Source organism: Megalops cyprinoides, chromosome 6 (assembly GCF_013368585.1).
Source record: "Megalops cyprinoides isolate fMegCyp1 chromosome 6, fMegCyp1.pri, whole genome shotgun sequence".
Classification (NCBI taxonomy): Eukaryota; Metazoa; Chordata; class Actinopteri; order Elopiformes; family Megalopidae; genus Megalops; species Megalops cyprinoides.
In genome coordinates, this window is record NC_050588.1 from 17,783,235 (window position 1) to 17,811,011 (window position 27,777).

The 27,777-nt window shown below is 37.9% G+C and overlaps 1 pseudogene; it reads left to right on the top strand.

Annotated features, from left to right (window-relative positions):
• The first annotated feature begins 484 nt into the window (after window positions 1–484).
• Window positions 485–17,672, top strand: LOC118778839 (annotated as a pseudogene).
• The last annotated feature ends 10,105 nt before the right edge of the window (window positions 17,673–27,777 follow it).

A 27,777-nucleotide genomic window follows, 5' to 3' on the forward strand; every position in this document is an offset into this window, starting at 1 on the left:
GCATCATATCTCATCCCTCACCTTGTTTCTATTTCTAAGAAAGTTAAATTAAGAAAGTATTTTAGCAATGTTTCATCATATATTGAATGAATATAAATTAAGACCTGTTTTCACATTAGCATTTGTTATTTGGGCTTGGAGATAGCCATGCATGTTTTGTGTAATGTTCACAGTTCACAAACATTAATAAATAGATATACAGATATATCTATGAAACGACTCAAAACAAAAGTGTATTGAAACTGTGGAATTTTTCTTCTTCTTACATTTAGGATCCCATTAACTAGTTTGATTAATAAGTAGTAAGTGATATTGCCATCTTAAATGCTTAATCCTAGATAAAAATAATTTCACTGTTAATGATGCTGGCGGAGGATCACTGGTAAGATGGCAAAAATACATGACCAAATAGAGCAGGTCAATTCTGCTGAGTGAAGACAAATCTTGTTATATAAAAAAGCAGAAGTGACCTCCCCTGGGGAGTGACTGCTACCCTGGAAAGGTGAGTGAGATGTGGTGTAATGCTGCTACAGATTCAGATTCAGATTTTACCTACCATAAATATGAGCCTCATTCTTGCTGCCCTTTTTTGGGTCCGAGTAGACCAATATGTACAAAATCGTGGAATGCATTTTTAATGAATTTGCATTCAGGTCAGTTATTCAAAAACTGCAGTTAAATGTTAGTTGTGTTATTGACAAATCTGTCCAAATATAATTTTGATGTGACTTTCCTTGTGTCTTGTAGTGTGTAATAATAGTGTAGTGTAATAATGTATTGCGCAAGCTGAATTTTGAATTTAACTGATGATAATCTACATCATTATTACACATTATTAAAATCATGTGCTTATATATCATATTTTGGCTGACATTTGGCAGAAGTCTATTGTATCACTCTACTTTTTCACTCTTCTTTTACATCTTTACATCTTCTTTTAAATGTAACAGATAATGAATCTTTTCAGACCCATCAATGGCTTTAAAGCTATGAGTCCAAGCCCTACTAAACAACAAATCTAATGTTACCCTGTCTAATCATTTTGTCTTTATTTCATTAAATTTACAACCTCCCCGGCCAGTTCTCAACAATAAGGATAAAGGCCTTGTGACATTAGTGTGTTTTAACACACTGTCACACTAGGATTTGAAAAACAAGGTATTTAACAGCAAACTGAACACAATGAACTATCATTTTCAGGATCCAAAGACCACCAGCAACCACCTTTCTCTTGTGGCTCCAAAAAAGGTAAATAAAGATTCCTGTATGCACAACAGTGTTAAAAGCAAATAGCTTTTTAGTGGTACTTTTTCAGACACTTGCAAATAGGGTTAGTTAAAGGGTTAGAAATCCTTCCTCACCATATTCACCACACCTAAAGCAGAGCAGCTACAGAATAAAGGAGATTCAACTTTAACCTGATGGTGTCCTTGTATCTTATTAAGACAATTTTAAGTATTTTGGATGGAGAATTTAAATGAAACACAGAAAATATCACCAATCCCACATTACGGCAGGTAGTGTTTTGCTGTAAGTGACTTTGAAAAGGTAAGAAACATCAGCTTCAATAAAAAACAGGCACTGTTCATATCGTCTTTGAGAGAGTGAAGGACAGTACCCTCTAGACCTGCATCTCCCCTCAAAAACATATTTTGTAAAAGACTCAAAAACAAACATATTTCTTAAAATTCCAGAATCTGTATTCTATAGAATGATGTAAGTGTGAAAATTATCAGACCTGGTTTTTTTGAAGTTAAATTCTAATTTAGCTGTCAGAAGAGGACAGGTTCTTCCATTGAGCTGGGTTTTGCTCAGGGTTTATTCCTTTTAGCTATGGAGTTTTTCATTTCCACTGCTGCTGAAGACTTGTTCTTGGGGGTTCAAGCCTGGGATTTCTACAAAGCTGCTTTTCGATGAATTCACTTTGTAAAAAGGACTATACAAAAAAAATAATTTTGAAATTGGCAAACAAGTCTTTCCACGTGTGGAGAGCCCAGTGGAGATAAGGCATTGTTTTTACATTGTTTTCAATCAGCAAACAAATCCATGTCAAGATGACTGATGTTTGCTGTTTTTCCTCTAGTGAAGTGCCATCATGAGTACGGACGCGGAGATGGAGGCCTTTGGCCCAGCGGCCGTCTTCCTCCGGAAGCCAGAGAGGGAGAGAATTGAGGCCCAGAACGCACCCTTTGATGCCAAAACAGCTTACTTTGTGGCTGAGCCCAAGGAGATGTACCTCAAAGGGAAACTCATCAGCAGAGAGGGGGGCAAAGCCACCGTTGAAACACTGGACGGGCAGGTATGTACAGCTACACATCAATTTCCCTGCAAACCGTACATGATTCAAACTAAACCAAAATTCATTGTTATGTTTGTGCCCTGTTTGACTGGTCTATATTGACAAAATATTTGAGAAACTCACTCAGTGAAAAACAAAGCCTCACTATGAGAGGAAAAAATGTAGAAGGAATACATCTGACTGAGTGACACATCCAACAATTTACATTATTGACCATCCACATCTCCTTAAATAGGATTGAAATTAAGACTAATGTGTTTGAAAGTAAAGCAACCCACACAGTAGTGCACCAGACAAATAATGTTTTCCATGCATCGAGACAAAATGTGTGTTGAGGGATCAATGCATTGAGTTGACTCCATTACATCAGTGTCATCCATCCATGAGGTGATGTTTCTTCCTGAATTAGAATATATGGATTTGTAGTGCATAACACCTCCTTCTGTCAGTCTACACACACCCCTGAAGACAGACTCTCTTCTAACCTTCCCCTCACCATTGTTTGAATCCCACAGAAAATCACAGTGAAGGAGGATGACATCCACCCAATGAACCCTCCCAAGTTCGATAAGATTGAGGACATGGCCATGATGACCCACCTCAACGAGCCCTGTGTGCTGTATAACCTCAAAGAGCGTTACGCAGCATGGATGATCTATGTAAGTTTCTCAGTTAATCCACTTTTTTCCGTCAATGAGCCATTGTTTCTGGTGAATATGTGCAGTAATATTGACCTCTGCTGTTTCAGACATACTCTGGGCTGTTCTGTGTCACTGTGAATCCATACAAATGGCTTCCAGTGTACGATGCCGTTGTGGTGGCTGCATACAGAGGTAAAAAGAGAATTGAGGCCCCGCCCCACATCTTCTCCATCTCTGACAATGCCTATCAGTTCATGCTGACTGGTAAGAATATCTCCTGGTATTATAAGGTGTATTATATTCTGGAGTACTCATATAAAGTTCATATAAAATCACCACATGTTCTGATGACATCATATTGTTCTGAGCAATTTACCATACAATGCATTGATGGAGGGAAAATGTGATTTCTTTTTGCAGATCGTGAAAACCAGTCCATCCTGATTACGTATGTAAATTTCATACGCTAATGAAAGCATTACTAGCAGACAGGGTAAAAACAAGCAAAAGTAAAAAAAAATAATAAAAGGAATTTTTACTCTGTCATTGAATCAAAATCAGTGTTACTCAGTTTCATAACATAATTAATTTATGATTAATTACAACTTAATATTAATTTGTTTAAAATATATTAAAACACGATTTAAATGAATGTTTGCATGCACTTTATATAATATGGGCTTATTGTCTATGTTTCTAAAGCTCTGATCAATATCCTTCTCCACTCACAGTGGAGAATCTGGTGCAGGAAAGACTGTGAACACCAAACGTGTCATCCAGTACTTTGCGACAATCGCAGTGTCTGGCCAAAAGAAAGCTGAGCCCGTACCTGGCAAGATGCAGGTCAGTCTCAAGCGATTGTGAATGTACCTCAGAAAGTAATACGCTTATACACATACAGAATCTGAAGTGCCTGATGTCTTCTGTAGGGATCTCTGGAGGATCAAATCATCGCAGCGAACCCCCTGCTGGAGGCTTATGGTAACGCCAAGACTGTGAGGAATGACAACTCCTCTCGTTTTGTAAGTATTTAAATGTATTTCAGGGTGGTTATAATTGACATTATTATGACATTTATTTTAACACTATTCAAATGATTTTGAATTTGAATTTGAATTCCTTCTAATTTCTTAAATGTTTGAATGTTCAGGGGAAGTTCATCAGGATTCATTTTGGAACAACAGGAAAGCTGGCTTCTGCTGATATTGAAACCTGTAAGTTCTTAAGCTGATATTCAGTGTTGATCAAATATCCAATGAGTATAATAAAATATTTCCAAAATGTGAAAATATCATACCCTACCTATAGATTTACTGGAAAAGTCAAGAGTTACATTCCAGCTGTCGGCTGAGAGAAGCTACCACATCTTCTATCAGCTTATGACAGGCCACAAACCTGAACTGTTAGGTATGAAATCTGCAAGATCAAGACCTTAAATATCATAATTCAAATTTCAGGAATGTATGCATTTATAATTATTTTCTCTTACAGAGGCACTTCTCATTACCACCAACCCATATGATTATCCTATGATCAGCCAAGGAGAAATCACTGTTAAAAGCATTAATGATGTTGAGGAGTTCATAGCCACAGATGTAAGTGAGATGAATTTTTGTGTTTTATTATTTTTCCCTGTAATGAAACGGTACTTTTTTGTCTATAATGAACAATGACAATTTTTGTGACTGCATGCTTCAACCCAGAGAAGACAGAAGTCTGCACCAGAATTAAGTAGAGAAATGATCTTACAGGTAAAATATATAAGTATAACTGGCAAGCTCATAAACATGCTTCTGTTTCCAATCACACAGACTGCCATTGACATCTTGGGCTTCAATGCGGAGGAGAAGATGGGCATCTACAAGCTGACTGGTGCAGTGATGCATCATGGGAACATGAAGTTTAAGCAGAAGCAGCGTGAGGAGCAGGCTGAGCCTGATGGCACTGAGGGTAAGGTTTAAGTTTTAATGTCAAAACAGCATGGAAATAATCCACAGGCAAAGAAGGCAGTTGTCTATCTCAATGAATGTGGATATCAGACCTCACCAACCAGTTTGATTTAAACAACTCTCTTTGGGATGTGTCACCATAACAAATGTGGTCATCACTGGTTACGTAATACAGATGCAGTGTTGGAATTTCATTTCATAAAAAAGAAAAAAAATATTTGATGTAAACTATAAATGTAAATCATGGCACTTGTGAGACCTGATTTACTCATCACACAAGTAAAAACAATTGATGGCCATTGTTGTGCTTGGGCACCTTTCATTGGTGCTTATAGCTGTGGTCACAAATTATAATTACATTTTTCTTTGTGTGATTTAAAAAATGTCTCAGGAGTGTATAGGATTTTGAGTGGAAACTTAATCTAGCCATTTAAAAAACAAGGGGACTGCTCCTAGACACTCATACCTTTTCAATATCCACTCAGTGCCTTAGACAGGCACACCAGGTCCTTAATTAGAACTAGAACTTAGAACTTAACTGAAATATTAACTTCCATGAGTGCATTCACTTCTACAACACAGGGAGAGTCATCCTATCATCTTACCAACCTTATTTCTGCAAAAAGAATAAAATAGTATCTAATATGAATTTAGGAAAACTCTGCTGCATCCTCTACATATTTGAAATAAAATAACTTCATAAACTGAAACCTTTGCTTCCAGAAAGTATCATACTGGCATCTTGTAACATTAATATATTAAAGTTTAAATTAAATGTGATTTCTTCTTACTATAGGGAGAATTAAAAAACTTCAAACAGTGATTATGCACCACACAATAGCTGTGAGTTATGATGTCAGTGAAGTGGGCTCACTGATTTCATTTACACTGTCAGTCTTTCTTTTGATTTTAATAATACATCTTAATTCTCTTCATTACAGTGGCAGATAAAATTTCTTACCTCATGGGCCTGAACTCAGCTGACCTGCTGAAAGCTCTGTGTTACCCCAGAGTGAAGGTCGGAAACGAGTATGTGACCAAGGGGCAGACTGTACCGCAGGTACAATACTTACATTTTAACTGTGTTCATGGTAGGTAATGTATGTAAAGATGTGTTCTTCCCCCAAATACTCTGTTGCATTTAATGACCTGATCTCTCCAGTTCTCCAGACACAGTTACTATGCCTTGCTATGCAATGGCATAGCATTACCACAAGGCATTGGTAACAAGGCTTTGCAGTTATGGAATGCCTTGCTGTATAGAATAAATTTCTGTTATAATACTTTCAGGAATGTTTGACAAACTTGAAATAAAAATAATGAAGAAATATTACTTAGTTATGTGAGTTATTAGTATGAGTTGGCATTTCTATTTGTTTTTTCCTCTTTGTGATTAGGTCCACAACTCTGTCATGGCTCTGTCCAAATCTGTCTATGAAAAAATGTTCTTGTGGATGGTCGTTCGCATCAACGAGATGTTGGACACAAAGCAGCCACGACAGTTCTTCATCGGTGTGCTGGATATTGCTGGATTTGAGATCTTTGATGTGAGTGGAGGATTCCATTAACATTGACTATAGTTTTGTTACATGAAACATTTTTTCTTTTCAATCTGGATCAACTTTAATCGGTCATTTTTCTGTTTTTCTTCCCAAAATTTAGTTCAACAGCCTGGAGCAGCTGTGCATCAACTTCACCAACGAGAAACTGCAACAGTTTTTCAACCACCACATGTTTGTGCTGGAACAAGAGGAGTACAAGAAGGAGGGCATTGATTGGGAGTTCATTGATTTCGGTATGGACTTGGCTGCCTGCATTGAGCTCATTGAAAAGGTAAGAGTGGCGCCCATTATTATTGACAGTCATAAACCTCTTCTCTTATTCTCCTGAAGCAATCTAATGTGAATATTCTGCCTACAACAGCCAATGGGCATCTTCTCCATCCTTGAAGAGGAGTGCATGTTCCCCAAGGCTTCAGACACAACCTTCAAAAACAAGCTCTATGACCAACACCTGGGCAAAGCTGCTTGCTTCCAGAAGCCCAAGCCTGCCAAAGGCAAGGCTGAGGCCCACTTCTCCCTGGTGCACTACGCTGGCACTGTGGACTACAACATTTGCGGCTGGCTGGACAAGAACAAGGACCCCCTGAACGACTCAGTCGTACAGCTGTACCAGAAGTCATCAGTCAAACTGCTGGCTCACCTGTATGCTGCCCATGCTGGTGCAGAAGGTATTGTATTTATTTCTGTTGAGATTGGTAGAGTCTCCTTCTTATATATTCACACCTGGATGAATTTTATCATATCTGACACAAATTCCTCAATTTATAAAGTCAAGGATACACTTTTATTTTCAACTACAGGAACAATTTACACATTTCACATTTCCAGGCTTCTGGATGTTAATACATTCATGCTGGTATTTTTAAAATGCTGTCAGTATAGGCATGTATTTATGGTTAGTCATGCAAAAGAAGTAAATGGAAAAAGCTGTGCAGTTAAATATTGCATGAAATATGATGTGTACAAATGTGTGTACAAATCTTGTGTGAACAGAGGCTAGTGGCAAAAAGGCCGGCAAGAAGAAGGGTGGTTCCTTCCAGACTGTGTCTGCTCTGTTCAGGGTACTGTATGCACTTCAATGCAACTGAAACCACACTTCTGTGATTTAAGTACCAATTTGATGTCATGAAATAAAGCACTCTTACTGTCACAGTATCTTCTCTTAAAAATGTGCTGAAGAAAATGTAGAAATAATTACACATTACATGAACTTGCTCTGGAATACTAAAAAGCATAAAATGAAAATCAGTTGGTTTCCTTTCAATTAGATTTGGAAATGCATCAGTTAAAAAGTGATAGTAGGCACAACTTAACTCTATTCACAATATGAATGAAATAAACAAAGCAAATGCATTCTCCGTTTTAATACTACACCACCCTCTGTCCCACAGGAGAATTTGGGCAAGCTGATGACCAACTTAAGAAGCACTCATCCTCACTTTGTGCGATGCTTGATTCCTAATGAATCAAAGACACCAGGTAGGCAATATACTCATCGTTATTCCAATAGTTTAGGTCCAAATATGAAAAACTGCAAGAAAGTGGACATGCTATGTTTAACTGGTTGATCAATCCTCTTTTCAAGGCGAATCAAAAAGGATTCAGTGAAGTCAACACAACTTCAGTGTGGGAGTATTATATTCTGTACTTTTGGTACAATGTTTGAACATATAATGTGAATGTCTTCTTGTTTTCCAGGTCTCATGGAGAACTTCCTGGTCATCCACCAGTTGAGGTGTAATGGTGTGCTAGAAGGTATCAGAATCTGCAGAAAGGGCTTCCCCAGCAGAATCCTCTATGGTGACTTCAAGCAGAGGTAATTTTCTCATTATAGCTATATTAATTAGAATTCATACTATGCTTGTGGACCTAGGATCTGTAGGTTAGATACTGCTGTTGTATTGCTAAATTGTAAAGTGTAGCATGATAATAACCTGTTTAAAGACCTCTACGTTTTTTAAATGTAATAATAAGACACAATTCCAAATCTAGAAATACCTGCATTTAAATGGAAGATTCCCTTGAGTAATTTCTGAGCATGTCCTCTCCATCATTACAACCATTACTTTTATTTTAGATACAAAGTATTGAATGCTAGTGTCATCCCTGAGGGACAGTTCATTGACAACAAGAAAGCTTCTGAGAAGCTTCTGGGGTCCATTGATGTTGACCACACTCAGTACAAGTTTGGGCACACCAAGGTAAGAAGCCTCATAGTTGAGGATGTCAGAGGCACTTCTTCGAATAATATTCATTTCTGTAACTTGTGACGGTAATTTATTATCAGCACTAAGTGTGGAGGTTTAAATCAGATTGAGCACACTTGTAAAACTTCAGTACCATGTTGTCTTTATTACAAAATGTTTGATAGACTTCAATCTTGTCTCAAGTTTATATATTGATAATACATTACAACAGGTGTTCTTCAAAGCTGGTCTGTTGGGTCAGCTGGAAGAGATGAGAGATGACAAACTGGCAACACTGGTTACCATGACTCAGGCCCTGTGTCGTGGTTTCCTCATGAGAAGGGAGTTTGTCAAGATGATGGAGAGGAGGTATATATTTTTACACAAAAAATAATCAAAAAATATAGCTGCAATAATGTAGTAATGAGGGGACCAAGCAGTCCAGCAGGGCAGAGTCGCCATGGCAACTTGATCTGGTCATGTTAAAGCATGGCTGTAAGCACTGATAGCAAGTTTTATGTCAATTAACCAAAGATTGGGTGTAACTGGGATATGAGCTCACGTCCTGTTTGGGTCATTTGCCTTTGATTTGGGTGTAATGGATGAATGTTTCTGAAAATCAAAAATGCATCAGAGAACTTTTTCGAGGCTTTGTCCAAAGATCATCAGTGCCAAATTTGGTGAAGATTCGACAAAATTTTTAAATCTTTTGAAGAAATCCAATAGGGAAGCCATATCAATAAAGTTGACTTGACAAGTTGCCATGTCTTGGCCTTGTACCTCCCACAGTATCACCACACACAAGAATCATTTTTTAAGGCAAACACATCAACAGTTAATAGCCGAAACGCATTTTTGCTTATTGCAGTGCCCCCCAGTGGTCAAATGATGAAAACGTTTTTGGACATTTTCAAAATGGGGTCCCAAGTCCATGTACCAAGTTTGGTATCGATACATCAAAACATTGTTGAGTTATGACCTCACTTCCTGTTTGGCAGTTTTGCCACCATTTTCATTTGACTGTAATAGACAAGCTCTTTTCTGTCTGTGCTGGGATCTCCCAAGGGATCACCAGACACAAGAATTACTTTTTAAGTCAAACACATCAATAGATATTGGGCAAAACGTGTTCTTACTTGTTGTGGTGCCCCCCAGTGGTCAAATGACGCAAATATTTTTTGCACAACCTCAGGAAGGGGTCCTGAGTCCATGTACTAAGTCAAACACATCAAACAGTTGCTGAGATATGATCTCACTTCCTGTTTGGCGGCTTCGCTGCTGATTTCAATTGGCTGTAATGGACAAATGGTTTTGAAAATCAAAAACCCAGTTCTCCACTTTTTTGAGGCTTGGTTGGAAGATCACCTGTAGCAAAATTTGTGAAAATTGGACAAAATTTGTGGTCTCTGAAAATTTTTTAAACTCTTTCATGAAATCCAATATGGCAGAAAATACAATATGGCGTCATGGGTGCTCAGCTTAATCCAAGGAATCCAACGGTACCTCACTTGATTGAAAATCAGGCATACGGTTCAAAAGTTATGTGCATAAACGTACCTCCAAATTTAACCTGTTGGTGGCGCTAGAGCGTTCGAGGCGCTGACATCAAACTTCCCAATCAGTATGCCAAATTTCAAAACTTTTTACCACACGGTTCTAGGGGGTGCCATAGACACCCTAGCCAGAAGAAAAAGATAAAGACGATAAATAATAAGAAAAGGTAGAAACACAATGGGTGTCTACGCAGCTTTGATGCTTGGTCCCAAAAAATAAACACAACAACAACAATTTATTCACATTCAGTTTTCTGAAAGCTGAAAGGCAGTGAATGTAAGGCCAGACATCATCAAATTTTAGGCTGAATCGATGTTTCTTTCTCGCCCAAAAAAATCAACTGATGTGTTGTAGGTTGGTTTAAAAAAGGACACAACACTTGTGGTAAAAATGGAAGCAATATGCCATGAAGTTCCTTTTAACCATTGTATAATTGTGATACTGCTAAAACAGGGAGTCCATATACTCCATCCAATACAACATCCGCTCATTCATGAATGTGAAACATTGGCCATGGATGAAACTATACTTCAAGATCAAGCCACTTCTGAAGAGCGCTGAAGCTGAGAAAGAGATGGCCAACATGAAGGAAGATTTTGAAAAGACCAAAGAAGAGCTGGCAAAGGCATTAGCCAAGAAGAAGGAGCTTGAGGAGAAAATGGTTTCTCTGCTGCAGGAAAAGAACGACCTGCAATTACAAGTAGCAGCTGTGAGTTGAACATTGAAATCATATTTATATTATCAGTGTTCACTAATCTAAACTAATGTCTCCTCATGCTTGATTGTTGCATTTTTGTTTCACTTATAGGAAGTTGAAAGCCTCTCTGACGCTGAGGAAAGATGTGAGGGACTCATCAAAGCTAAGATCCAGCTCGAAGCTAAACTCAAAGAGACAAATGAGAGACTGGAGGATGAGGAGGAAATCAATGCTGAGCTGACAGCCAAGAAGAGGAAAGCTGGAGGATGAGTGCTCTGAGCTGAAGAAAGACATGATGACTTAGAGCTCACCTTGGCCAAAGTGGAGAAGGAGAAACATGCCACAGAAAATAAGGTTTATACATTCATCAATGCAGTCTTTATTTGTTTTTTCCACTTTACCAGTGTATTACTAACAGAGTGTGACATTAATTCATTTAGGTGAAAAACCTGACTGAAGAGATGGCCACTCAAGATGAGAGCATTGCCAAGCTGACCAAGGAGAAGAAAGCCCTCCAGGAGGCACACCAGCAGACTCTTGATGATCTCCAGGCAGAGGAGGACAAAGTCAATACTCTGACCAAAGCCAAGACCAAGCTTGAGCAACAATGTTGATGATGTAAGACGTCATTTACATATTTTTGATAGGTGCAATTTAAAATGAGCCATAGAACATAGAGCATTTTGAACCACTAGGAGCAACTTCAGAAACACTCTAAACCCATTGATCTGATCCATTGATGTAACCCATTACCCTGTGCATTTTGTACTGACAATTAAAAAGACAATGGCTGAAAAGTTAATATGGACTTCGCCTTATGACATAACCTGCTTTTATATGAAACAGCTGGAAGGTTCTCTGGAGCAAGAGAAGAAGCTTCGCATGGACCTTGAGAGGGCAAAGAGAAAGCTTGAAGGTGATCTGAAACTGGCTCAGGAATCTATAATGGATTTGGAGAATGACAAGCAACAGTCAGAGGAGAAGATCAAAAAGTAAGAAGGAATGCAAAAGAAAAACAATACTAAAAAGAACTGCCAAAAAAATTGGAAACATATTGATCAATATCTATGTTGTTTCTTTTCGACAGGAAAGAATTTGAGACAAGCCAACTTCTCAGCAAGATTGAGGATGAACAATCTTTGGGTGCTCAGCTTCAAAAGAAGATTAAGGAGCTCCAGGTAATTTCTGAAAGCATTACAATTCCATGTAATGAAGCTGAACATATGTACAACTTTAACCGATACCACTGTTCTCCATAGGCTCGTATTGAGGAGCTGGAGGAAGAAATCGAGGCTGAGCGTGCTGCTCGGGCCAAGGTTGAGAAGCAGAGAGCTGATCTCTCCAGGGAACTTGAGGAGATCAGTGAGAGGCTAGAAGAAGCTGGTGGTGCCACTGCTGCTCAGATCGAGATGAACAAGAAGCGTGAGGCTGAGTTCCAGAAGCTGCGCCGTGATCTTGAAGAGTCTACCTTGCAGCATGAGGCCACAGCTGCTGCTCTGCGCAAGAAGCAGGCCGACAGTGTTGCAGAACTGGGAGAGCAAATCGACAACCTTCAGCGTGTCAAGCAGAAGCTGGAGAAGGAGAAGAGTGAATACAAAATGGAAATTGATGACCTGTCCAGTAACATGGAGGCTGTCGCCAAATCAAAGGTATAGGAAGGGAATATTTCATAAGCATTCATTAGCAGGAGACATTTAACTTGAAATAACTTTAAATATACTTCTTGAAAGGGCAACCTTGAGAAAATGTGCCGTACCCTGGAAGACCAACTGAGTGAACTCAAGACCAAGAGTGATGAGTATTTGCGCCAACTGAATGACATCAATGCACAAAAAGCAAGACTTCAAACAGAGAATGGTAAGTACATTACATCAGCCTTTTGGATCTAATTACTTCTCATACAGTAATAGTGAAGAGTTCCACACAACTTTTATTTACTCAGGTGAATTCACCCGCCAACTGGAGGAAAAGGAGGCTCTAGTCTCTCAGCTGACAAGAGGCAAGCAAGCCTACACACAGCAGATTGAGGAACTCAAGAGGCACATTGAAGAGGAAGTCAAGGTAATACAGAACACCTGGAGTTGAGGATTATCCATAAAACCTTGATAATCCACGTATTAATATTTTTTGAGAAGTGACTGTCAATGAGGTTACGCTGTATTCAAGTCTTTCTGTCAACACGTTATGTTAAAGAATGGCATTTCAACATATTTCTCCTCATGTTAAAATGGAGTAAACAATACTATAAATGAGCATCTGTTTTCCAGGACACTCCACATATATATTCAGTCCTTCTTTTTTATTATAACTCATGTGTTGCCTTTAAGGCCAAGAACGCCCTGGCCCATGGTTTGCAATCAGCACGACACGACTGTGACCTGCTGAGGGAGCAGTTTGAGGAGGAGCAGGAGGCCAAGGCTGAGCTGCAGCGTGGAATGTCCAAGGCCAACAGTGAGGTGGCTCAGTGGAGAACCAAATATGAAACTGATGCCATCCAGCGCACTGAGGAACTGGAGGAGGCCAAGTAACTTCACTCTTTACAGTATCATATTGGATTCACTGATTATGAGAAATCTATGATAGTTAATGAAAATGTCACTCTCTACAGGAAAAAGCTTGCCCAGCGTCTCCAGGATGCAGAGGAATCCATTGAGGCTGTGAACTCCAAGTGTGCCTCTCTGGAGAAGACCAAGCAGAGACTGCAGGGTGAAGTGGAGGATCTCATGATTGATGTGGAGAGGGCAAATGCCCAGGCTGCCAACCTTGACAAGAAGCAGAGGAACTTTGACAAGGTAAATTCAACATTCCAATATAGGGAATTATCATCTCTGCTGTGGGTTACAGTTAGGTTTTACATATAGACTGATTTCATGGTTCATTATCAACTTTATCATCACTTTTCCAGGTTCTGGCAGAATGGAAGCAGAAGTATGAGGAAGGCCAGGCAGAACTAGAAGGAGCACAGAAAGAGGCCCGTTCTCTCAGCACTGAGCTGTTCAAGATGAAGAATTCCTATGAAGAAGCTCTTGACCACCTGGAGACCCTGAAGCGAGAGAACAAGAACTTGCAGCGTATGTACTGAAAAGTTATAAATACAATCAGTACTCAGACTAGAACATATACCCAGAAGTATAATACATTATTGGTAGCTAGAGTGGATCCCGCCGAAATTTGACATACGTAATTTTATTCATACTCGTTCAAACATTCAGTTACTGAGGTTTATCTAATGATCAACTGTAATAATTCATAATAACAGAGATCTTTGGAAACATAGAGATCTTTGGAAGAAATGTGCTATATTAATTTGAATTATACTCAGAATAATACTTAACTAATCCTATTTAAATCGTTATCAAATATGTGTCCATCTAGATGAGATTTCCGACCTGACTGAACAGATTGGAGAGACTGGAAAGACCATTCATGAGCTGGAGAAGGCAAAGAAAACTGTGGAGACTGAGAAATCAGAAATTCAGACTGCTCTTGAGGAAGCAGAGGTAATCAAAGATAGACTTATTAATGAATCTTGGTGTACTCCTTCCTCAAGTATTTGCTAATAAATAACAAAATTACTCAGTGCTTTTCATGCAGATCATTCCACATGTCTTCAAGCTGAGAAGAAATAAAAGGAGACAATTTATAATTTAAGGAATACCTGCCCAAGAAACTGACATTTTAAACTCTTACTCCATCAATCGAAAGCTTTGAGCTCTTCAGTATGTATTGCAATACATATTACTGTCTCTTTAATTTTACAGGGAACACTGGAACATGAGGAGTCCAAGATTCTCCGTATTCAGCTTGAACTAAATCAGGTCAAGGGTGAAATTGACAGGAAGCTCGCAGAGAAAGATGAGGAGATGGAGCAGATCAAGAGGAACAGCCAGAGGGTGATCGACTCCATGCAGAGCACTCTTGATGCTGAGGTCAGAAGCAGGAATGATGCTCTCAGAGTCAAGAAGAAGATGGAGGGAGACCTCAATGAGATGGAGATTCAGCTGAGCCACGCCAACCGCCAGGCCACTGAAGCCCTAAAACAACTGAGGAATGTCCAAGGACAGCTCAAGGTATTTGTATATTACCCATAGTTACAGGGCTGAGCTCAATGAGTTGAGTCTTTTCATACAGAATTCCTTTAATTGATCTCTCTTTCAGGATGCTCAACTGCACCTTGATGATGCAATCAGAGGACAGGAGGACATGAAGGAGCAGGTTGCCATGGTGGAGCGCAGGAACAACCTGATGCTGGCTGAGATAGAGGAACTGAGGGCTGCCCTGGAGCAGACAGAGAGAGGCCGCAAAGTGGCCGAGCAGGAGCTTGTCGATGCAAGCGAGCGTGTAACCCTGCTGCACTCCCAGGTGAGTACAGAAAGTCATTCCTTTCTGTTTTTGTCTGACTTTGTTTTTGTGATGAACATGATGAAGTACATCACAATCTATCCAACAAACTAAGGGTATATTAGGAGCAACATGTTGGTAGAGGACTTCTTAATAGAGCTTTGTAATAAAGGCTTTTCTCAGATGAAAATGGCATGCCTTGTATCAATTTCTTTTCTGTAGAGGACAAAGAAGAACACAGAATGTTTTTTTGCATTAATGATTTTCAAGCCCCTTGTCTCAATTGGGAACCCTTTGTCAAAACTGTCATTCTTTTATGAAAGCCAAATACTGCTCCATTTTCTTGTTCTTACGTTACAACCCTAATACTAAATAAATGCAATTTTCCAGAACACCAGCCTCATCAACACCAAGAAGAAGCTGGAGAGTGACCTTGTTCAGGTCCAAGGTGAAGTTGACGACACCATCCAGGAAGCAAGAAATGCAGAGGAGAAGGCCAAGAAGGCTATCACTGATGTGAGTGACATCTACTTTAATTTTATAATCACTGCATTTCTTTTTGTTGATATATAAGTGATCATTGTTTTACTGAATTACCTTAAAAATGAACCTGAAAACTGAACCTTAAAATTGTATCTTTCATACCCTCACTCATATAATTATATACCTCCACTCATATAATCATTCACTTATTCACAGCATAGTTTTACATTGTATGAAAGGGGTAAATTATCTCAATGCAATATCCACATTCCACTTGAGGCCTGTGCTCTGCAATTCTAGTGTCTTGCTCAATTGCAATTGCTCACAATAGTCTATGGGCTATACTCATTTGATTGCTGTGATCAGTAATACTCTGAGAGTAGAAGGTTCTTTTAAGAAATGGAAAATGAAGTTAAGAGACATCCATGTTGTGCAAATTCCAGGCAGCCATGATGGCAGAGGAGCTGAAGAAGGAGCAGGACACCAGTGCTCACCTGGAGAGGATGAAGAAGAACCTGGAAGTCACAGTCAAGGACCTGCAGCACCGTCTGGATGAGGCTGAGAGCCTGGCCATGAAAGGCGGAAAGAAACAGCTCCAGAAACTGGAAGCAAGGGTAACCAAATCTATTCATTAAATCTTTTCGAGGACCACATGAAACTCGTGGACAGACTCTACACAAGGGCCCAATACTCATAACCATCTATTTGTACAGCCAAGTCTCAGCTTTACTGTGACAATTATCAATACTTTTTTCCTCAATTTTTTACTATTTACTTCAAGGTGCGTGAGCTGGAAAGTGAAGTTGAAGCTGAACAGAGACGTGGAGCCGATGCAGTTAAAGGTGTCCGTAAATATGAGAGGAGAGTCAAAGAGCTCACCTACCAGGTAAAAATCAACCCATCTTTACAAAATAGACCGCACTCCAGAATGACAACACAGTACTTCTTTTAAATCATCTCTGCTCACTGTAGACTGAGGAGGACAAGAAGAACATTCACAGACTCCAAGATCTGGTGGACAAACTGCAGCTGAAAGTAAAGGCCTACAAGAGGCAGGCTGAAGAAGCGGTAAGTCTAATATTCCATGGAAAAGACTCAATAACAACCTGAATGCAATGCAAAATGTTCTATGCGGACGATGGGGGTAAGTTTCAGGACTTTCAGGAATTTCATGTCATTGATTAGGTCTCAACACATTAATCTCTATCAGGATATTATTTAACTGAATCACAGCAATCTATACCATGTGCTTGATAATCAGATGTGAAGAGAATAGTACTGGACTATATTAAACTTTAAAGTTGAAAACTATAGATTTTTCCAAGCAGTTTTAGTTTGTTTGAGTATTTCAGGAAGTAATTGTGCTATATTAAGTCAATAACTAGTGACTGCACACGAAAAATAAAAAAGTCAAAGAATGAGGTTACTTTTTCCTGTTTTCCCTTGGGTGTGGGTAATAAAACAATAACAATAAAGGAGACATCATAAGTTTGTTCTAAATCTTGTATCTATTGCTACATGTAGTACGTGAAATATTTCTACTAATATTTCTTCTAATTTTTGGACTCCTCAACAGGAGGAGCAAGCCAACACTCACCTGTCCAGATACAGGAAGGTGCAGCATGAGATGGAGGAAGCTCAGGAGCGTGCCGACATTGCCGAGTCCCAGGTCAACAAGCTGAGAGCCAAGAGCCGTGATGCCGGCAAGGTAGGTTATTATGTGGAAAGTTTTGTTGTTGTGATATATGTTAATTTAAAGGAGTAATGAGAGTTGTAGGATAAAAGGAAATGATATAATAAATGGTTCTAAATGGTCTTTCAAATTCATTTTCAGGGCAAGGAGGTTGCAGAATGAGGGACGAGATCCAGATGAGAAGCAATCACAAGTATTCACATAATATGAATGACTTGTGAAATGTTGTAATGGTAGCAGTCAGTCAATAAAGCTAGTTCATCCTCACCTCATTTGGTATTCTTGCTTTGTCCATAATTTTTTTATCACACAAAATTAACACAGCATTACTGAAAGAAACATCTTCCACATTTACAGACAGCTGTAGCATCATGACAGATTTACCACACAATATGTTGCTATGTTTAAATTCTTGACATCATGCTGTGGTGTCTTTTAAAACACCAGCTGTATCATTAAAAAAATGTATGACTCAAGGCATTCAAATGCAGTACTGTAGATATTACATAATTTCCTACATAAAACCATGCTATTTCATTGGAAATAGCAATATAATAGAGATCATAGCCAAAGACCATTCACCACAAATTAGATAAACATATTAGCTTAACGTATCAGTGAAAATTCAGTAGAACTGTTTTTTTATTTTTTTAGTTGGTGGAGATGAACACAACAAATTTCTATTACAATGAATGCCCACATTATTCAACAAAAAGCAAAATAAATCAGTAAAGGCATCAGTGTCTAAACTCATCTCCCCATTGCAAGGCTGAATACATTGCACCCAAACACAGAGTCCAGTGGTCTATTCACTGGACTAAGGCTAAATTAATTGTAAATTGATAGCAATCAATGTTTAACTTCAGGTATTACAACTGGAGATTCTTACACAACATCTAAAAGATGCTGCCCTGACCCACAGTCCAGAAAGCTTCACTCCATAAATCTCTTCATTTTCATACAGTGCAGACATCAAAGTTCTATATCTGATCTGATAGATGTTCAAGGGGACAGTAGTCTTACGAATGAGCACCATATTAAAGGGATGAATGAATCAATCAAGTGATCAATCTGAAATTAAGACTTTAAATCCCCCTAGCTGTTAATGTGCTTGCATTTTCATATTCTCACCATTTAAGTGTGCAGGTTGAAACACAAAAACATAATGCATGTGGACAGATTCATGCACATCATTACAAAAATGTAAAGTTTTTAATAAAATGTTGAGTATCGTGCAAATTCACACACACATAATTTCCAACATCAGACAAAAGAATGCAGAACAGTTCAAATGGATTGCATGCCTCCACAATTGTCAAGGATATTGTCTGTTAAATCATTACATAACAAAACAAATTCACTTACTTTTGAAGCTGATATTCTTTCTTCTAAAGCAAACTGTAGGTCCTTCTTCTCAGGTTGGCCATCACATTCTTTCACCTGTGTTGACTGGTTATTGTTTACACCTGTGCTGTCTGATATTTAAGCACTACCCTTTGTTCGTGTCTTTGCTTAGTCTTGAGTTGCCATGCCTAGTGTGTGTGCACTTGCCCAAGCCTGTTTCATTTCTCACAAATCTCTTGTAAAGGTATTTTCTTTTAACCAAACCTCTTGTGTCTTGAGTTCTCTCTGTAATTGACTTCACTCTGCTCCTTGTCTCACAAACTGTAAGAGAGTGAGTATTGCAGCTGAGTATCAAAGGCAGGTGAAAACCTACTCTTTAGTGAAACTTCCAGCACTCAGTGACAAATAGCAATGTTCTGAGAGCATAACTGGCCAAGTAACTATATTTGTAATTAATCGTCATAAGATCATACTGTGCATATCAAGTACTCCATTTCAAAAATGTTTTATCACTTCGGCATTTAGTGACCTATCCATAGTATCATCTTTCCCATGAAATAAAGGCACCCTATAAAATCATAAATCTTGCATCAAAATCATTTGATACCTAGCTGGCTAAATACTTGGAAAATGAGCTGAGCAGAAACCTTAACTAAGCACTGCATCAAGGAAAGTCAACAGAAGGTTCTCAGAGTAAGCTACTTCTGTTGAAGTCCAAACATTTCCAGTTGTTTCACATCAGATTTGCACATCATTTAATTACTAAGTTCATTGGCTTCCCATTAAGTTCTGGGAAAATGACACATTTTGATTTTTATCATAATTTATTCCATAACATCCTGCTTGGCTTCCAACCCCAACTACTCACTAAAATTACAAAGTCAAGTTGGTGGAGCCTTTCACTTATTTTTCTGACACATAGGTATGTCTTCTTAGATGTGAATGTGTCTATTAAAAGTTTGATATGAAACATAACCATAAAAATGTATCATATCCTGCTCATCATGAGTGTTCATGCATGGCAGAGTAATCCAAGGGGTCTGTCAATCCATCAATCAATGCATCCATTAAAAAAATCAGCTCAGGTATTAATGCACCAGGGTGTTTCTTATCCACACAACTATGCATATATCTTGTTTAAAGATATAAATCCAAGACAAATATCAATACTGTACACATGTATCTATGTATCTATGGGGTACCATGTACCACATGTACCGAAAGTCACATACAGCCAAGTACATGCACATGTAGATCACTTATATGCAACATGATTGTAGAAAAGGGCCACATGTTTCTGGTTCTGTCTTTGTCTTTGTCTTTGTCTTTGTTTGCGCACCACCCCCATCTCTCACAGGCACTTGTTTACAACTCAGTTGAAACCTGCCCAAACCAGTCCTATTGCTCCCCTTATCAGCAGGACCCCCACAGGTAACCTGAGGCACGGGCACTTAGTGCCAAACAAGTAAGAAGTATGCCTAGGTTCAACTGGTTGTAATACAATTGTCTGTAGAGAGAGAGGGGTGTGCATGTTAATTAAGATAGTGTGTCCTTGATGTATAAATGTTTCCATAGCCCTTCCATAGCATGCAGTCAAAGCCTGTATGTCCCATACATGTTATCCTGGTACAATGTACTTTGCAACACTGCCTGTGAATGCCTGTTTGTATATTGCACATTCAATGTAACCATCAGTCCTGATTTATTCTCCCTGCTTACTCCTTGCAGGAAACCACACACATACATCACAAACCCTCACAGCCACCCATTCCAAATCCCCAATAAACAACTGAACCTGGAACCTGACTCCTGTGTCCTGATCAACACCCCACTGTGACAGCAAATTAGCCTGAACCTAGTTACGGGTGAAACTGCCCCCTCAGTTTCAATGATTGTATGCAATCAACGATGACAACAAATTAATGTGGAAGTCACTTGAAGTCAACAAATCTTCAGGAATTTTATTGATCATTACGTGATAATAGGTCACTATTAGATCTGACATTCTACTGAAGCTAACTGTATAATAAATATGTGAAATTGAATTGCATTTAAAGACAGTTTAATATTTGCTCTACAGTTGAGCTCATAGCACTCACTGAGAAATAGCCATGTTCTGAGGGCTTAGCTGAGTGAACAGCTTGTATTTGCTCTTTATAAGAACATACTTTTAAGGACAGGATATCAAGTAACACATTTTCACTGAGTATGTGCACCCGGATTATCACATGTTTTCACTTTAACCAGTATCATATAATCTTTCCAATGAAAAAAGTTTCCTAGGCAATGATAAATCTTATATAATTTGATTCCTTGTTGGCTACTCAGTAAATCTCTCTAAAAAGGGGTCATGTTGCAAGTTTAGCTCAGAAATGAATACCTCTCTTAAAAGTCAATGTAATTTCCCAACTTTTCCTAGCTTCTCAGCTTTTTCACATTAATTAGGGTAATGCCACAAAGTTGTGGTTTGTTACAAGCATTAAACCACAGGTATCTTGATTACAAAACATCTTGTTGTGCTATTGATGTTTTGTTGGTTATGGCAAAGAAATTTCAGATTTTTTATTTGTACTGACTGCGAAACTGGGTTATGAGGGTGACCACTCAATCCTTGACTAAATTCTATCTGTGTCATTTTGTAGGCAGTGATAGGATTGTTTTGGTTGTCAATTAGCTGTTCCACAGCACTCATGACTCTAGGAGTTAAGCAAAGCCCTCAATGGCTATGATAACCTAAATGCCAACCCTATGTTAAGGTGTCAGAAGCAGCTGCTTCTGGGTAGTGTAGTGCAGCTTGCATGCCTGACACAGAGGCCATACATTGCTTACTGTACTACAAGTGATATTTAGAATAAAGCCTATTTCTCATGGCATTTCCTTACAGAAAGCATCAAAATATGAGAGGTTTTGGCACCTCTTTTTGGAAAAACCCTCATGGACTTTGATTGCCCTGAGATATCTGCATCAAACGTTTTGATCATGTGGCACATTATTTATGCTAATGGGTAGATATTTTCTGGTGCTGGCCCTACGATTTTCTGCCAGTTTTCTGTACAAGGTGTCCACTTAGTTATTACATGCTCACACAACTCTGGGCAAGTGCAAGTAAAGGTGGGAAAGGGGAATAAGGATCTCATGCACACTAGCAGCTATCCTGACCTGAAAACAAAGCTACAGAGATATTGACTTAATTCTACTGAACTGAATGGCTAGTCAGTGCAATCTCATTGGTTGTCATGATATATTAATCAACTGAGGTCACATTAAAGCATCTAAAGTTTACTTTTTGGCGAACAGGCAAGCTATGTTGCAAAATTACAATTCAATTACAATCAATTAGATTACTATATAATCTTGCATGCATTTCATTTTGCTAGCTAGTCATTCTCATTTTTATTTGTTCATTAATGTTTAAAAGGGATAATCGAATATCCACACCTATATCCAATGCATTTTCTGTATGTATAATCATAATAGTAAGTAGCTATGGTTATTCCTTTTCTCAAAATTTGAAAAAAAAAAATGAAAAATTGAAATTTGTTCTAAAATCCCATTAAGATATCTGAAGTTATGTTTTGGAACATAGGATTTTATGGGTTTGAATTTAAAAACAGAGATTGTAATTTATTGAAAGCTAAACTACAAACTAAGTCACTAAACCAAAACTACAGCATCTGGCTGCACTGTTTTAATCTGATTATTAATATAGTGTGCTGATTGTTAATATAAATATTTGAATTTGAATCAGTTTCTGAGATGATTTTAACAGAAATTAAGATGAAATCAAATATAACCAGCTTTATCTATAAGGAATAGTTAGGTAAGCACTAAGATAGGAAGCTATAGCTATTAATTATAGAAAGTACAGTCCCTGTGTCACATAACTGTCTTTTTAAAATAGTGATGTCTAGATAACACAGCAGGTGTTATCACCAACAGTAAATATGACCAGCTATCAATCTGTTTACTCTGGTAAATCTTAATAGTACATTTATAGCAAGATAATGACTTCTCTTTGACACCTTGCCATCAGTTGTCTGTACTGTTGTGAAGTATCATCATCCTTGAAGTTCAAGGAATGAGCCCACACCTGGTTTTATTTCTTGATACAAAATGTAAGACATGCAGGAGTCCTGCAACAGTATACCAGTGACATTTGAGTGCTTCTCCACAGCTAAACTGGGCTCCTCTTCTGTGCCAGGATTAGTCTCAATTTAAGCACATATAAACATATGAGCTTGAATATTGCCTTATCTTGACAAAGTCGACAGAAACAACATCCCTTCTCAATCAAAAGAAAAAAAATCACTGCCACACTGCTGAATTTTACTTAATCACTAATCATCCTGCAATCCTGTCAGTTTTGAGTTGCTACAGTCCTGCAACATTTTACCAGTAACAGTTTCACATTCACTCAACCTGATGCGAAGAAAAGCATTTTTCTTTTGTTTCTTTTCATCACATACCTATATACCTCAAATTATTTTTAATGTATCCCATGTTTATACTTCATACAAGCAATTGAGTACATTCTATTGCCCTTACTTTTTTGGACAATAAAAAAAGTTAGTTCTTAAGGCCTGACAAGTCTACAGCACATATTTCCACACCATTCTTACAAGCTATGAAAATTATTTCTAATCAGAGATGATCATATGCAATTCAATAAGAAGATTACTCTCTTTCCTCAGTAAAGTGCCATCATAAGTACGGATGCAGAGATGGAGGCCTTTGGCGTGGCGGCCATTTCCCTCTGACAGCCATAGAAGGAGAGGCTTGAGGCCCAGAACACGCCCTTTGATGCTAAAATGGCCTGATTTGTGGCTGAGGCCAGGGAGATGTACATCAAAGGGAAACTCATCAGCAGTGAGGGGGGCAAAGCCACAGCTGAAACATTAGATGGACAAGTACATACAGCATGAAATAGCCTATATGACCTGTATCATTCAGATTAGTTCAGCAGGAAATGTGAATGAATTTGTGTTTATCCACTGCTTTTTTGGTCCACACTTAGTGCCAAACTATTTGAAAATCTCCATGTGTAAAAAATAAATAAAACACATATGCATTGTTTAATATAGCTACACATATACTAACCAACGACTGTGTTGGCCATCCACATATCCTCAAGACGGATTTAAACTGGCATTCAGAAACCTTTCGGTTACGAGCCCTGCTCCTTTCCACTATGCTACACTGTCACCCGTTTATGGCTTATGGAAAAATTCTTGTATAAGGTGATTTGCTATTTTTCTACGCTATGTTGATATTCGGAATTGCTATTACCACCAACCCTTATGATTACCCTATGATTAGCCAAGGTGAAATTGTTGTTAAAACCATTAATGGTGCGGAGCAGTTCATAGCTACAGATATAAGTGCCATGCAGGGATTTATTTATTTTTTATATGTGTGCATACTTCATGACAGGCTAATGAATTACTCTCAGAAGTATTTTTGGGATAGCAATACCCCAATCGGTACAGGTGTTTGTACCTGTAGGCGAAATAATGAAGTAACCGAAAACGTGCATAACTAGGGAATATTTAATTGCAGTGCAATGTATCAGCAGGACATGGCAGTAACTCAGCTGCAATCACTTTACTTCACATAAGTTATTTAGCTAAGATGGTGCCAAAGTGTGTCTTTATATTTGGTATCCAACCGCTACAGCTGAAGCACAAATACAACAAAGCTTGCTAACTATACTTTACTCTATAGTCTGTTCTGTCTCCAATATGACCTCATGCTCTGTTATACGTTATGTCAATCTGCTAAAAAAACAATGTTATATTCATGAATGGATGTCACTTATTTCATGTATTCCACAGCAGAATTTTGTTCTCTGATAAATCAATACATATTTTGATGAATTTTGGACATGGACACCAACTTAATTATATTCCTTAACAAATGTCATGATGCCATTTCATTCACATATTAAATAACAGAGACAGTCCAACATAAACTTTGACCTTACAAGTTATGTAATAAAATTCACAACTTAATTGAGTTTTCAGTCAGTTGTCACCAGACAGCTACAGTAGCAAAAAAAAAAAACTTTAAATGGATTACTTTTGCTTAATAGCTAGGTACTTTATTTCCAGTCAAATAGTTACATTGCTACAGAACTAGCTAGTTACCTGGATAACACTGTATCAATGTGCAAACGTGTCTTAATCTGCAAAAATTCCCACTTTACTTTTTATGACCTAATCACCACTACTGACAAATAATATTTCCATTACTGTGTCCCTCTTTTACACTACATCACTTGTTATGTGCATGATCATTATATTCATTGACACATAAAATGGTTCACCAAAATGGTTTTATTTTGATATAAGTGCTTTTAATGGCAGACCTATTTACAAGTGTTAGTACTGGCTCAGAGAGGATAAGTGTTTACTTATCACCTCTCAAAACATAGCATAAAATCAGGGATATTTAGTCTTAAAATCAAAATGGGCCTCTGTAATTTTACCACATGTGAATGCATGACTTACAGAGCTGAGAGGCTCTCAGTTCTAAGAGACGCCATAGGAACATTCAATTACATCTCGCTGTTCTCATGATCATCATCCGGCATCAGCCTGCACCAAACAGGAACTGTACCTTGAACATTCTGCTCCCCCTGAGGTTTGTAGTTTCCTGGTGTCAGTTCTCTGATGGCCTGCTCACAAGAAGACTGGAGGATCCTCTTCAATTGTCTGTAGGGAAAGAAAAATAAAGATTATCTTTCCTGTAAAGCACCACACCAACAATTCATCCCTATTTGTCAGCTCAAACTCATGTTCTAAATTTCTTCAATGTACAATATTCTCATTTTGATAGAGTATGCATTTCTGTGTTTGATTATCACTCAATTTGTATTCTGATAAGACCAGTGAGTGCAACTGAAACTCACATGTATGTTGATATTTGCTGTTGAAAATTGCTAGAAAATGCACCAACATCATACAATACAGCAGCCTACAGTATACCTGGGATTCACTGAAAAGTTGCTAAAAACATGTCAACTGAAGTGATCATCAAATGTGACAATCTCCTTTATTTTCTGCTTGTTCAAGCCAGGTGGTGAGATTGATTGCATTACCTTTCTATTATTAAGACACAGTGATATTTATATATTTTGACACACTTTTCAGACACGTGCAGACAATAGCAATACCTATAAAAAAATAAATAAAACTGACACTCACTTGCAATAGCATTCTGTTGCAAACAATTTTGGAATCACATCAATAAAGAATTTTAGAAATTACTTTAGGTATTAACTATTTTCATATAATGGTCAGTCAGGTTCAGAGGGTCAGCATACATAGCTCTACCTTGCGACCACCTCATTTAAACATTGCATTGTTCATGTTGCTAAACAATAGCATTGTTCCAAGAAGTGTATTCAAGCTATCAAAGAAATCTGAAAAACATACCATATTATAATTAATATTTGTCATTTTGTGATTAGGTAAGCAAATCAAAATGGACATCAATGTGCTCTTGTGTTTCTTTTCTAAGCTTGTGAGTCCACCTTGCTTCAAGTGGAAAACCCAAATGTACAAGGTCTGTGGATAGAGTAATGAACAGCATTACCAACATAAGCGATAATTTTAAACTAAATCTAAATCTAAAATCACATAAAAGATGTCAAAGCATGTCCATATGTCAATAAAATCAAAGAAATACTATGAACAATGGCAATAAAAAAGACCATTTAAAATTGATACTTGCCTCCCCTAATCTTCACAATGGACCGAATCTATGTATATCCTCCAACAACATTGCTTTTTAAAATATGCTTTTCAAAAGAGACTTTCCGATGACAAAATGTCACTGATGTTTGACTGCAATAACCTTATTAAACTAACGACTACAGGATTTGCCAGTTCAGTGTGCTGCAATTCACTTTTAAAGGAAGCTTAAAACTAACTCTGCAAAAATGTTCACAGCACTCAGTGACAAATAGTAATGTTCTGACAACCTAGCTGACCAAGCAGCTATATTTACCCCTCACAAGAAAATACTGTTGTTGATAAGATATCAAGTATCAAATTTTTGAAGAATGTATGAGTTCACATGATCACATGAGTAACCACTTCAGAACTTTTTTTACTGCCCTTTCCTCTTTTGCCAGTTCCATATCACCTTTCTCATGAAAGTCTCACACTGACAATAAATCTTGTATTCAATTGCGTAATTTGATCCCTTGTTCACTTCTTACTACCACAAATGCTTGGAAATTTTTTCAGACTGTAAGGTCAGGCTATAAACTTAGCTCAGAAACTTAGCCCTCTGTGAAGATGAAGCATTTTTTAACAATATATATCTTTAGCAAACATCTCATTTGCTAATTGGCAATTGGTACAGCGCATACAACCTGGTATGTACAATGGTACATGATACAATGGTATTAAAAGGTATTTAATCTATATTTATTAAATTGTGATTGTGTATAACTGTGAAAGGTGAATTTCTTTGTAACTGCAGAACAAGGAAGTCCTACTCCTGTTCTTGTTATTGAAATTATTAATCAATCAATTAATGAACTTGCAAAAACACATACTTGGATTTTTATCTCTAGTAACAATATAGTACATTATATTATAGCAAAAATTCTATATAATCAGGCACAGATAATGTAGTGTATAGTAAATACAACTTGAATTGTTAATGTATCATGTGTTTGAGGTCTTACGAGAGTGACTAGGGGGCAAGTCCACTTTCATGGGTTCATCTTACCCTAATTTTGTGGGACATCACTTAATGAGTTGTGACGATATATTGTAGAAAATTCATGGAAACTGGGAAAACAGTTATTATATGTGTATTATAGAAGTTTATAAAAGTGTATCTGTTACTGAAACACAAAAATAAAACAAAAAAAGAAAAGGAACAGAAATGACATGTAGCATCCCCCAACGGTGCATGTATTTCCCCAGGTGCATTTACAGAAACTGGGTTTTTTACATATCAAGGCTATATAAAAGGACCAAGGATATATAACTTGCACATCTGAGTAGAACACAGC